The sequence below is a fragment of the Zingiber officinale genome, chromosome 4B (assembly GCF_018446385.1).
Source record: "Zingiber officinale cultivar Zhangliang chromosome 4B, Zo_v1.1, whole genome shotgun sequence".
Taxonomy (NCBI): Eukaryota; Viridiplantae; Streptophyta; class Magnoliopsida; order Zingiberales; family Zingiberaceae; genus Zingiber; species Zingiber officinale.
Window position 1 is genome coordinate 127,940,194 of NC_055993.1, and position 10,842 is coordinate 127,951,035.

Consider the following 10,842-nt stretch of genomic DNA (forward strand, 5'->3'; position numbering starts at 1 on the left):
TTGCTATGATATTTGAGATCTTTAGAAAAAGTATAGTAGCTTGACTATCACAGAATACAATAATAGGATTCTCACTATCCTCGGCAATTTTCAGATGCTCTAAGAATCTTCTTAACTAGACAACTTCTTGCATAGCTATTGCACAAGTCACATACTCAACTTCCATTGTTGACAGTGCTACACAAGCATGTTTCTTGATGTTCTATGAGATGATATCACCATTCAGTAAGAAGGTATAGTCAAATGTGAATTTTCTATCATCAAGGTCTCCTCCCAATCTGCATCTGTATAGTCCTTCAGGCTTATCTTTGATCTTTGGAAATAGAGATAATAATCTATTATCCCTTTAAGATATCTGAATATTATTTTCATCGTTTTTCAATGTCTTGATCCTATGTTTGACTAAAAATGGCCAACAAAGCTAACGACATAGCTTATATCAGGATGAGCATATAACATAGTGTACATTAAAGTACCAATGATACTGACATATGATTTTTTTTTTCATTTTGGCTATTTTCTTCAAGAGTCTTAGGATAAATATTTTTACTTAGAATAGTACCCTCATTGTAGGTATTTGTTCAATATTACAATTTGACATATTGAAGTGTTATAACATTTTTTTGTATAAATATCTTGAGGCAAACCCAAAAGCCTTTTTTATCTATCTTTAATGATCTTTACTCCTAATATGTACTCAGCTTCTCCCATATCTATTATCTCAAATTGTGATGAAAATCATGATTTGACTTCTATTACAAATTTTATGTCACTTTCAACTATTAGCATATGATCAACATATAATAATAAGATGACAAACTTTTCTATTTCTTTCTTAGGTAAACATAATAATCATTATTGAACATTTCGAAATCATAAGATAAAATGACTTTATTAAATCTTATATTCCATTGTCTTGATATTTACTTTAGCTCATATATAGACTTTTTAAGTCTACATACTCTGTTTTCTTGGCCTTTAGCAATGTAACCTTCTCACTATGTCAAATACATTTCCTTATCAATATTACCATTAAGGAAAGTCATTTTTACATCCATTTGATGTAATTTCAAGTCAAAATATGCTACTATATCTAGGATGACATGTATTGATGCAAACTTCACAATAGGGGAGTGTTGGCATAGCGGGGCCGACAAGAGGAGGTGAATTATTTGTAAAACGAAATGCCTTTCTCAATCTTTCAACTTAGATGAGTAGCAACAGTATAATTATAACAAGTAAATTAAACAACTATAAAATGAAAGAAGAGGCACAAGATTTACTTCGTTGCAACCTAGGTGGTTGTTAATCTAAGACAAATGAAAGCTCTAAAAGTCTCCTTCGATGAAGGCGGAGAAACCTCTTACACTCGTTGAATGCTCAGACAGTTGTTAGGAAATGAATACAAGAGTTGATACTTAATTCCTAGGTACAGGGATCTTTTTATAGCTCCTGAAAAATCTTATCCGGGGCTAGAAGACGCCTCCAATAAGCTGGAAGGCACCTCCAGCAAGGCATGAATACAGGGATAAATATGAAAGATTAAATATTTAAAAGAGAGTTTAAAAATATGAAAGATTTAAAAGAGAGTTTAAAAATTAAATATTTCTTTTATAAGTCTCTACAAAAGATTAAGAAAAGATTTGATGTCTTTCATTATTTGTAGATTGAAAGGAGATTTTAATTTTTAGAAGATAACTTTCCTTTTTGGAAATCATCCACATGTTTAAAAGAAAGATTTTAATTTATAAAATTTCTTTTTTTATAATCCACCATGAAGGGAAAAATTATTGGAGAATTTTTTTATAAATTTTCGGAAACAAATTAGGAAGTTTTAATTCTTGTGTTGATTAAAACTCTCCTTGTTTGGGATTAGAAGGTGGCCGACTATGTTTATAATGAAAAGAAAATTAATTTTTAAATTAATTAATTTTTCTTTTCATGGCAAAAGAATTAAGGAAGTTTTTATTTAAATTTTCTTATTTGCCAATGCCAAGGATTATAAAAGAGGGGGCAGAGGTGTCTTCATGTAAGCGAACTCTATTCTTTTTCTCTCTCTCTCTTCCTTGGTGTGGCCGGCCCTTCAAGTTCTTCCCTCTCCTTTTTCTTTCTTCTCCTTGGTGGCCGAATCTCTTCAACCTTTGAAGCTTGGAAGGTGGCCGGATCTTGCTTGGAGAAGAAGGAGGAAAAAGAGGTCTTGTTTCTAGCATCCCTTGGAGCTTGGTGGTGGTGGCCGGACCTCTACTTCTCTTGGAGAATTGATGGTGGCCGAATCTAGCTTGAAGAAGAAGGAGCTTGGTGGTTCTCGTCTCGGAAGATCGTTGCCCACACAACGTCCGAAATTAGAAGAGGAATACAGTAGAAGATCGAGAGGTTATTTTCTTACAAAGAAAGGTATAACTAGTAATTATTTTTCGCATCATACTAGTTTTTTTTGTATAGTTATTTTTGGAAATACCAAACACAAGAGGCATATGATTCTAGAGTTTTCGGATTTGTTTCGAATTTGTGTTTCTTTTGTTTTATTTTTCGAATTTGTGATTCGATTGTTCTTTTTTGTTAAACCTAGAGTTATATAAGGAAATTAAATATTAGCTTTCCTTAAAAGGCTTTGTCTAGGCGGTGGTGGATGCTCCCATACCCAAGAAGGTCATGTGCCTCGCCATGCAGTCCTAGAAGCCAATTTTGGAAATTAATATTTAATTGAATTTATAACATAGGTTGATTTGGATCAATAGTGTTAAGTTCCGCTTGCGATCCAAGTCTAAACTATTAAGAACATATAAGTTAAATTTGGAATCAATAATGTTAAGTTCCGTTTGCGATTCCTAATTTAATTTCTAAAGAACACAATAGGTTGTTTAGGAAAATATTCGACACTTGTACAAAATTTTTGTACAGTGGAACCAGTACGATTCTCCTAGGACCAACCAACACTGGCAGCTCTAGGTCACCGTGGTCAACTCTCCTGATTGGCAAAGAGATGAGCGACCGACAGGTTAACGATGTTGCTGTCGGTAGAAGCACACGACCTCAACTTGTGGACTACCATTGTGGTCGGGACTGAGGATTGGCGACATCCAACTGCATCCGATGGTGCTAATCAGGATCGGGCACAAGCGATGGCTGAGTCAGTTGAGCGACGTCGGATAGAGAAATTCGATGGTCAACACAGAAGGGAGAAGCCAAGTTGAGGGGATCCGACCACCGGGGAGTGGAGAGGGAGATGCAGTGGTTGGAATCGGGCAGATCGCGAGAAAGGGTGGTCAACACAGAAGGGAGAAGCCAAGGTGAGTATCATAGCCATTGCTTTAGTTGGCTTCCTCAGCGAAGAATGGTGTGGTGCGGACAACAGTCAACGCAGGAAGGAGGTAGCACTATTTGAAGATGGGGCAGTATCACTTGGCTGATAGCATCACCTCCTGCGCAGGCGATGGTTGCTATGTCGCCGATGAGTCTCGCACGGATGGCCGATGATAGTGGCTTCGGCGTGCGACGAGGTCGCGAGGCTCAGCATCGGTGATGGGAAATGGCGACGGTGGAGATGTGCGGAAGAAGGGAAAGGGGGATCAGGTGGAGAGATTAGGAGAAGAAAAATAAAAGTTAGGTCATTATAATTAAACCTAAGTTAATTTCTCAATCAACTCCCACTTAATTAATATGTCAAATAGGTTTTCTCTTAGCCCAATAGATTTATCCCCTTAAACATGTTATACGGGTTCCGTTTAAATCTTGATTTTTATAAAAAAAATTTAAAAAATTCTATAAGATTATTTCTCTAATAACACTTATTATTTAATCACCGTATCTTATATTATCTCTCATTAATAAAAATTTGATCCCTAAATTTACTATTCAAACTAAGGGATCCTCATCTAAGGGTAATAACTAAACAACACCCTCATATACTAGTCCATCCTAGTATCATCAATAAATCTCCAACTGTAAGGGATTAAGGTTCCTTTTTAAAATTACATAGTGATCTACTTTCAAGTAGATAGCATTGACTCGTTGGGTTATGAGTTCACCATGCTTCTACTACTCCCACATTGCTGCCAACTATAGATAAATCAACTACCTTCACAGTCTATAACGCACATTATCAGCAAATCCTCTAACGTCTATATAGTGCGCTTAGACTGTCCATCTCTCTGAGGTTGGCTGGAAAGCTATACTAAAGTAAAGCTCGCTACCCATGAGCTACTGTAAACTCTACCAAAATCGTGATGTGAATCACATATCTCTATCCAATATGATACTTAGGTGTAAACCATGAAGTCTGATAACCTCCCTATACTATAACTCCACTTAGCGATCCAAAGGGTCCATTCTACGGATCAATAACAAGTGAGCAGATTTGGTTAGCTGGTCATCGATTACCTAGATCGCATCACGCCCTCTCTATATCCTAGATAATCCCACAACAAAGTCCAAGGGGTTACTTAACCTCTTGACTGAGAGTCTATTTATTAAGAGGGTATCTCCACAACTCTCATAATCATACTCATAAATATCCTCCAATAAATGTCGACAAAAGGTCGAACACTCTAATCTAACATATAGACTTCAAGACTTTGGATAAATAATCATGTGGTCAAGGTCTTGAGTTACTTGATGGAGACAATATTAGTTGAGTTGAATAACTATTGTCTTGTAACCTATCATACTACAACTTCTCTACTTAAGGTTCAAGAATCTCTAGTGATGAGTCATGCACACAAGGGTAGAGGAGTACTATCACTAAATAGCTTTTCGAAATAACTGACAATAGACGCTTTGCTCCTCGAATATGATCATCTAATATTTTCACTCAGTAATAGTTAGATTTCATAGGTATTAATCAACTATCACCACCTTCTCGGTATCATTGCAGGTCATATATCTCTATGTACTATTAAAGATATCTAACAATATCGGATCGGTCAATGAGTCAAGATCTCCCATGGAACAACGTAAGGCGAGTCGACTAACTATCACATTGTTAACCATTATGCCTCAATTCCTCCTTTTCAGGTTCAAGAACTTCTAATGATGAGCTATATAGAAAAAGGAAGAGAAATACTATCTCTCTAGAGCATATTGAAATCATCAACAAGCGATGCATTGTTCCCTGAAAATCATCCTTTATATTTTCCACCTAGTAACGGTCTATACCCATTGATGATATGTAGCTAAATCAGTCTTTCCTACATCTGTATAAGTCGTGTACTCAAATGTTTCTTCTAGATTATCTAACCAGGCAGAAAGAATCCAAGGATTGAAACTAAAGTAAATTGGTCCTTTACTGATCGAGTTAACAAGAGTACATTGGTCCTCTCTTGACTGAGCCAACAAGGGTATATAGGCTCTATCTTCCACCCAACAGGTAGTAGCCAGGGTTGGTGTAGTTGATGGTATTCTCTGAGACTGTACACTTTGATCTCCAATAGGTTGTTGATGGACCTGCCCATTGTTTCCCAACTCGGTATCAGTTGGTGCCACAAAAAATTTTACATTCTTTGCATCAGGTTTGAATCCCAAAATGTCAACTAGTCGCGCTTGTAGTCATCCTCGACCACGACTATAAATAAGGATGACTTACTAAGTGTCACCATACTAACACCAAGTTAGTGGATACCTAACAAACACGTATAGAAACAACTATACAATCCAACATAGCTAAATAAGATAATGAACCCAAACAAGTATGATAACCACTAGAGCATACCTTATTTTCTTATAGTTTGGAGATGTCCTGCTGAGTGTCTAGTCCCAAAACTAAAAAAAAACTTACATCGAGAAAATAAATCATGAAATCTGAAACACACAAAACAGGCCTCGTAAACCTATAGATATGATACCAATAAATTATCACACCTCGAGAGAGTCCCTGCTTGAAAAATGGACAACATCTCTCCTGTAACAGTGACAAATAAAATCTGGATAAATAATCATGCGGCTATACAAATATGATAACAACAGTCCACACGGCTGAAAAATAATCAAAACCATGTAGTTGTATATGCAGTCCACACGACTAGAAATAATTACAACCATGCAGTTATATAAACAACCCACACGGTTAAAACATAAATATAGTGAAAGATAATAAACTATACAATCTACAGGTTAGTACAAACACATATCATGCAAGATAATAGACTGACTGCATGTCAACATGACTTAGACTATAATAAAATCCAAACACCAATAGAAGTGGTTATAAGGCTCAAAAACCAAGAGCAATACAAATTATTACAAAACCAAGTCCGAATACAAAGTACAAATAGTGCAGTGCAAAATAGTACTGAAAACTAATCTCAGATGTGACGTGGAACTGGTAGCCAAGATCCTCCAAGTAACTCTATAAATCCTCTACTTGCTCCCTAGTGAAAGGAAACTAAAAAAGGGGTGGTGATTCCGGTGAACTCAGTGGGTAATAGATAAATGATAGTATATGGACAAATATGTGAGATGATCAATGTATACAATTTCAATAGGAAAATAAGAACATGATCATATATAATATAATAAACACACATACTAGTATCAGTCTAACACACATGATATAACAATTAGTAGATCACTAAGGATCAGCAACAGATCTACTCATAATACTTGGATAATATATATGATAGTATATACATGTATGACAAATGCACATATATGAATTATTGCAAGATCTCAAATATATGCAACATACATCTATAACATAAACAACTTACTCAACTGTAAATAATGCAAAGAGCAACACCAGATAATGATCAACATGGGTACAACAAAGTCTAAGCATGTGCCAGTAATAGATCATCATATGTGAGAGCAGCACTCCGTTACAAGAATACAACACATGTGGGAGCAATGCTCCACTATAAGCAATACAACACATGTATGAGCAAAGCTCCACCATAAGCAATACATCATATGTGGGAGCAACGCTCCACCACAAGTAATACAAATGACTAAAATATCTAGCTATCTAGCTAGGGACCGCGCAAGATCACTCTATCACAGATTACTATGGGCAGTCTGAAATATTAGGGTCCCTGTCTGCGCAAGATCACTCTACCACAGATCACTGTGGGCAGTTTGAAATGTCAGGGTCCCTATCTATGCAAGATCACTCTATCACAGATCACTTTGGGCAGACAGAAAATAGCTATCTAGCTACAGGCTGCGCCATATCACTGTGGCCAATCCAAGATATAGCACTCACCGTCAACTAGCTCTGACCTCAACCTCCAACGGGAGGGAGCCCTAGTTGATAGGATACATGCAAATCCATATGTATAATAATCACTATCGACTGACTCTGACCTTAACCTACAACAGGGTGAGAGCCCTGACCGACAGGATACATGCAAGTCCAAATATATAACAATCATTATCAGAGAAATGATTGTCAAACTAGCTCATACTACAAGGGAGTAATGATTGTCAATCTAACTCATACCACAAGAGAGCAATAGTCGTCAAACTAGCTCATACCACAAGGGAGCAATGATCATCAACATACATATAGTGCAATGATGAATATGATGTAAATAATCATGATACCAATATAATCATCATCAATATAACAACTCCATCAATATAAGTACAACCAGTACATGACCAATCTATAACCTAAGTCTATAGATATGAGTAGACCCAACAAGTGTTAACCATACAACATATATAATAAGCAGCAACACCTATAGAATACATCAGACACGTGTGTACATAACAACATAAGTATAATCAATATGATACTTCAATAGTATATATCAGAAACATATACACACATCACAATACAGATATAATTGACAAGAATACCTCCAATAATACACACCAGCCACACGTACACACACGATAAACACATGTGCACTCACAACATAAATATAATTATCAAGATACTTCCAACTAAACATGTCGGACACGTGTACACATAACAACATAAGTATAATCGACAAGATACCTCTAATAATATACACCAGACTCACGTACACACACAATAGTGGTATAATCAACAAGATACTTCTAATAAAACTCACCAGACATATGTGTACACATAACATAGGTATAATTAACAAGTTACCTCTAATAAAACCTATCATATATATGTGCATACTAATATATATACATAATAAGCATGATAACTCCTATAGTACACCCCAAACTCGTGTGTACACTATTGTATATAAACAATCTTAATATAAATTCTTATCGTTCACATCATACACGTGTGTACCCTACAGAATAAGAATATTAAACAGTGAGACTGTATAGACAATAAAGAGATCGTCTCAAAAATCAAACATATAAGTATCAAACACAGATAAATACGAGTGAAGTCAAGATAAAACAACCTAATCCATCAAATAATCCATGCACTAAGTTCAATGAACTATAGAGGCCAAGAAAAAAAATACCCACCTTTAATATGTAACTTGTGTCGAAATAACTCCCACATCAAGATGCCCGTCTCTAATTAAAGTCCTATAACACAATATAGATTAGAAATCCTATCATGCATCCAAATAGCTAACCTAAATTCAAATCCGATTAGAAACTCTAATTGGATCATTTGAATCATCAATCAATTATAATTAATTCATTATACTAATTAGATTAATTTTAACCAAAACTCATTCCTACTACTCACCAAATGTAAAGTTAGTTGTTGGTGGCTTATGACTAGAGGTGACCCAGGATAAGAAGAGATGGTCGGAGTTCTGGATCGCCAGCGAACAGTGATGGTTGGAGTTGTGTTGGCCGACCAAGCAATTGGACACTAATATCCCAATGGAGGTAGTCAACTCCTTACTGTGGTCGGAGCAAGGAGCTCCAAAGAAGAAGGGGCGGTCGGATGATGGGTGCACAGGCACCGGTGGCTGTAGGTCGCCGTGGTCAACTCTCCTGATCGACAAAGAGATGAGTGACCGAGAGGTTAATGATGTTGCTGTTGGTAGAAGCACACGACCTCAACTCGTGGACTACCATTGTGGTCGGGACTGGGGATCGGTGGCATCCAACGACATCCGACAGTGCTGATCAGGATTGGGCACAGGTGGTGGTTGAGTCAGTTGAGCTACGTCGAACAGAGAAATCTGGTGGTCAACGTAGAAGGGAGAAGCCAAGGTTGGGTGGGGTTCAACTATCGGGGAGTGGAGAGGGAGAGGCAGTAGTGGTAGGTGTCGGGTAGATCGCGAGAAATGGTTGGTCGGCTGTAATAGCCACGGCCCTAGCCGCTGCTTTAGTTAGCTGCCCGGCAAAGAGTGGTGCAGTGCGAACGGTAATTGATGCAAGGAGGAGGTGGCGTGATCAAAAGATGGGGCAGCATCACCAAGCTGACAGCATTGCCTTCGGAGCTAGCGATGGTTGCTACGTTGCCAGCGAGTCTCGCACGGATGGCCGACGACAGTGGCTTCGGCGTGTGGCAAGATGGCGTGGTGAGGTCGTGAGGGCTTAGCGTCAGCAATGGGAAATGGCAGCGTGGAGATGTGCAGAAAAAGGGAAAGGGGGATCAAGCGGACATATTGAGAGAAGAAAAATAAAAATTAGGTCTTTAAAATTAAACCTAAGTTAATTTCTCAATCAATTCTCATTTAATTGATATTTCAAACAGATTTTCTCTTAGCCCAATAGTTTCATCCCCTCGAACATGTTATACGGACTCTGTTTAAATCTTGAATTTTTTTTAAAATTCTCAAAAAATTCTATAAGATTATTTCTCCAATAACACTTATTATTCATTCGTCATATCTTACACAATACCTACATACGTGTTATGTCTTCACCCTATGGATGGTGGCACATGGGAGATTGCCTACACAAGATAGACAAGACTATTTGAAGATAGGAGATGCACCTTTTGTGGCCTCGAGGAGGAGAAGCAGGAGCATGTGCCCTTCAGTTAGTCAGTTGTGGACGGCGATCAAGTGGTGACTTGACATGTGACACGAGATATACAGGTATAGGAGGATGTTGAGAGTATTCAAGCTTTGCTACCGGGGGACTAGCAGCTTGTTTGGCGGACAAGCAATATGAGCATGTTTGAGGGAGTGAGTTTTGATATAGAGATGAAATTCAAGAAAATACAAATGTATACACAGTTACACACTTCGTCATAGATGAGTAACTATCTTGGGATATCATTGTATACCTTTAGGATTAAGAAACTGATGACAACGTAGTCTTTAAAGATGATAGGGTTTACTCCAATTCTTCTCAAATTGCTTTGAAGCCTTTTGTCGTCGGTAGTTGGAGTCTTGTGAACTGCCTTCTTCTTCTTCCAAGTGTGAATTTATCAAGTAATCAGTTAGAAACCAATAAAATAAAACTTAGCAAACAGAAATGTGAAAAACAGCAATCACTAAACATTTTTATTGTGAACTAACTTCTTGCTAGTATAAAGTTTCAAGTAATTAGTTACAAATCAACTGAACGAAACTTAGAAAACAGAACATATGAAAGTCACCAATCAGCAAACATATTTATTGGAAATGCTTCATATATCAACTTTATACATCTTTTGATAGAATTACTAAAAAGTGGATCAAATTTACATCAACGGTCTCATGAATGGGAATATAGGCAGATAGAAAGTATAAATAAAATCTCTATGATTGGATAGAGTGAATGATATTATTAGTGTCATGGATCTTGGAACGATAACATAATCAAGTACATAATCAAGTTTAACACACTATCTTAAATGAAGGGATAATTCAAGGTAAATTTACATTTCAAAATGTAGAGTTTTGTAGGTAGACCTGACCACGGTTCGGAACCGACGGTTCGGAACCGCCGGTTCAACGGTTCCAGGCAGGTCGACCCTTAACCTTAACCGCCCAAGACGGTTACGGTTCACGATTCAGAACC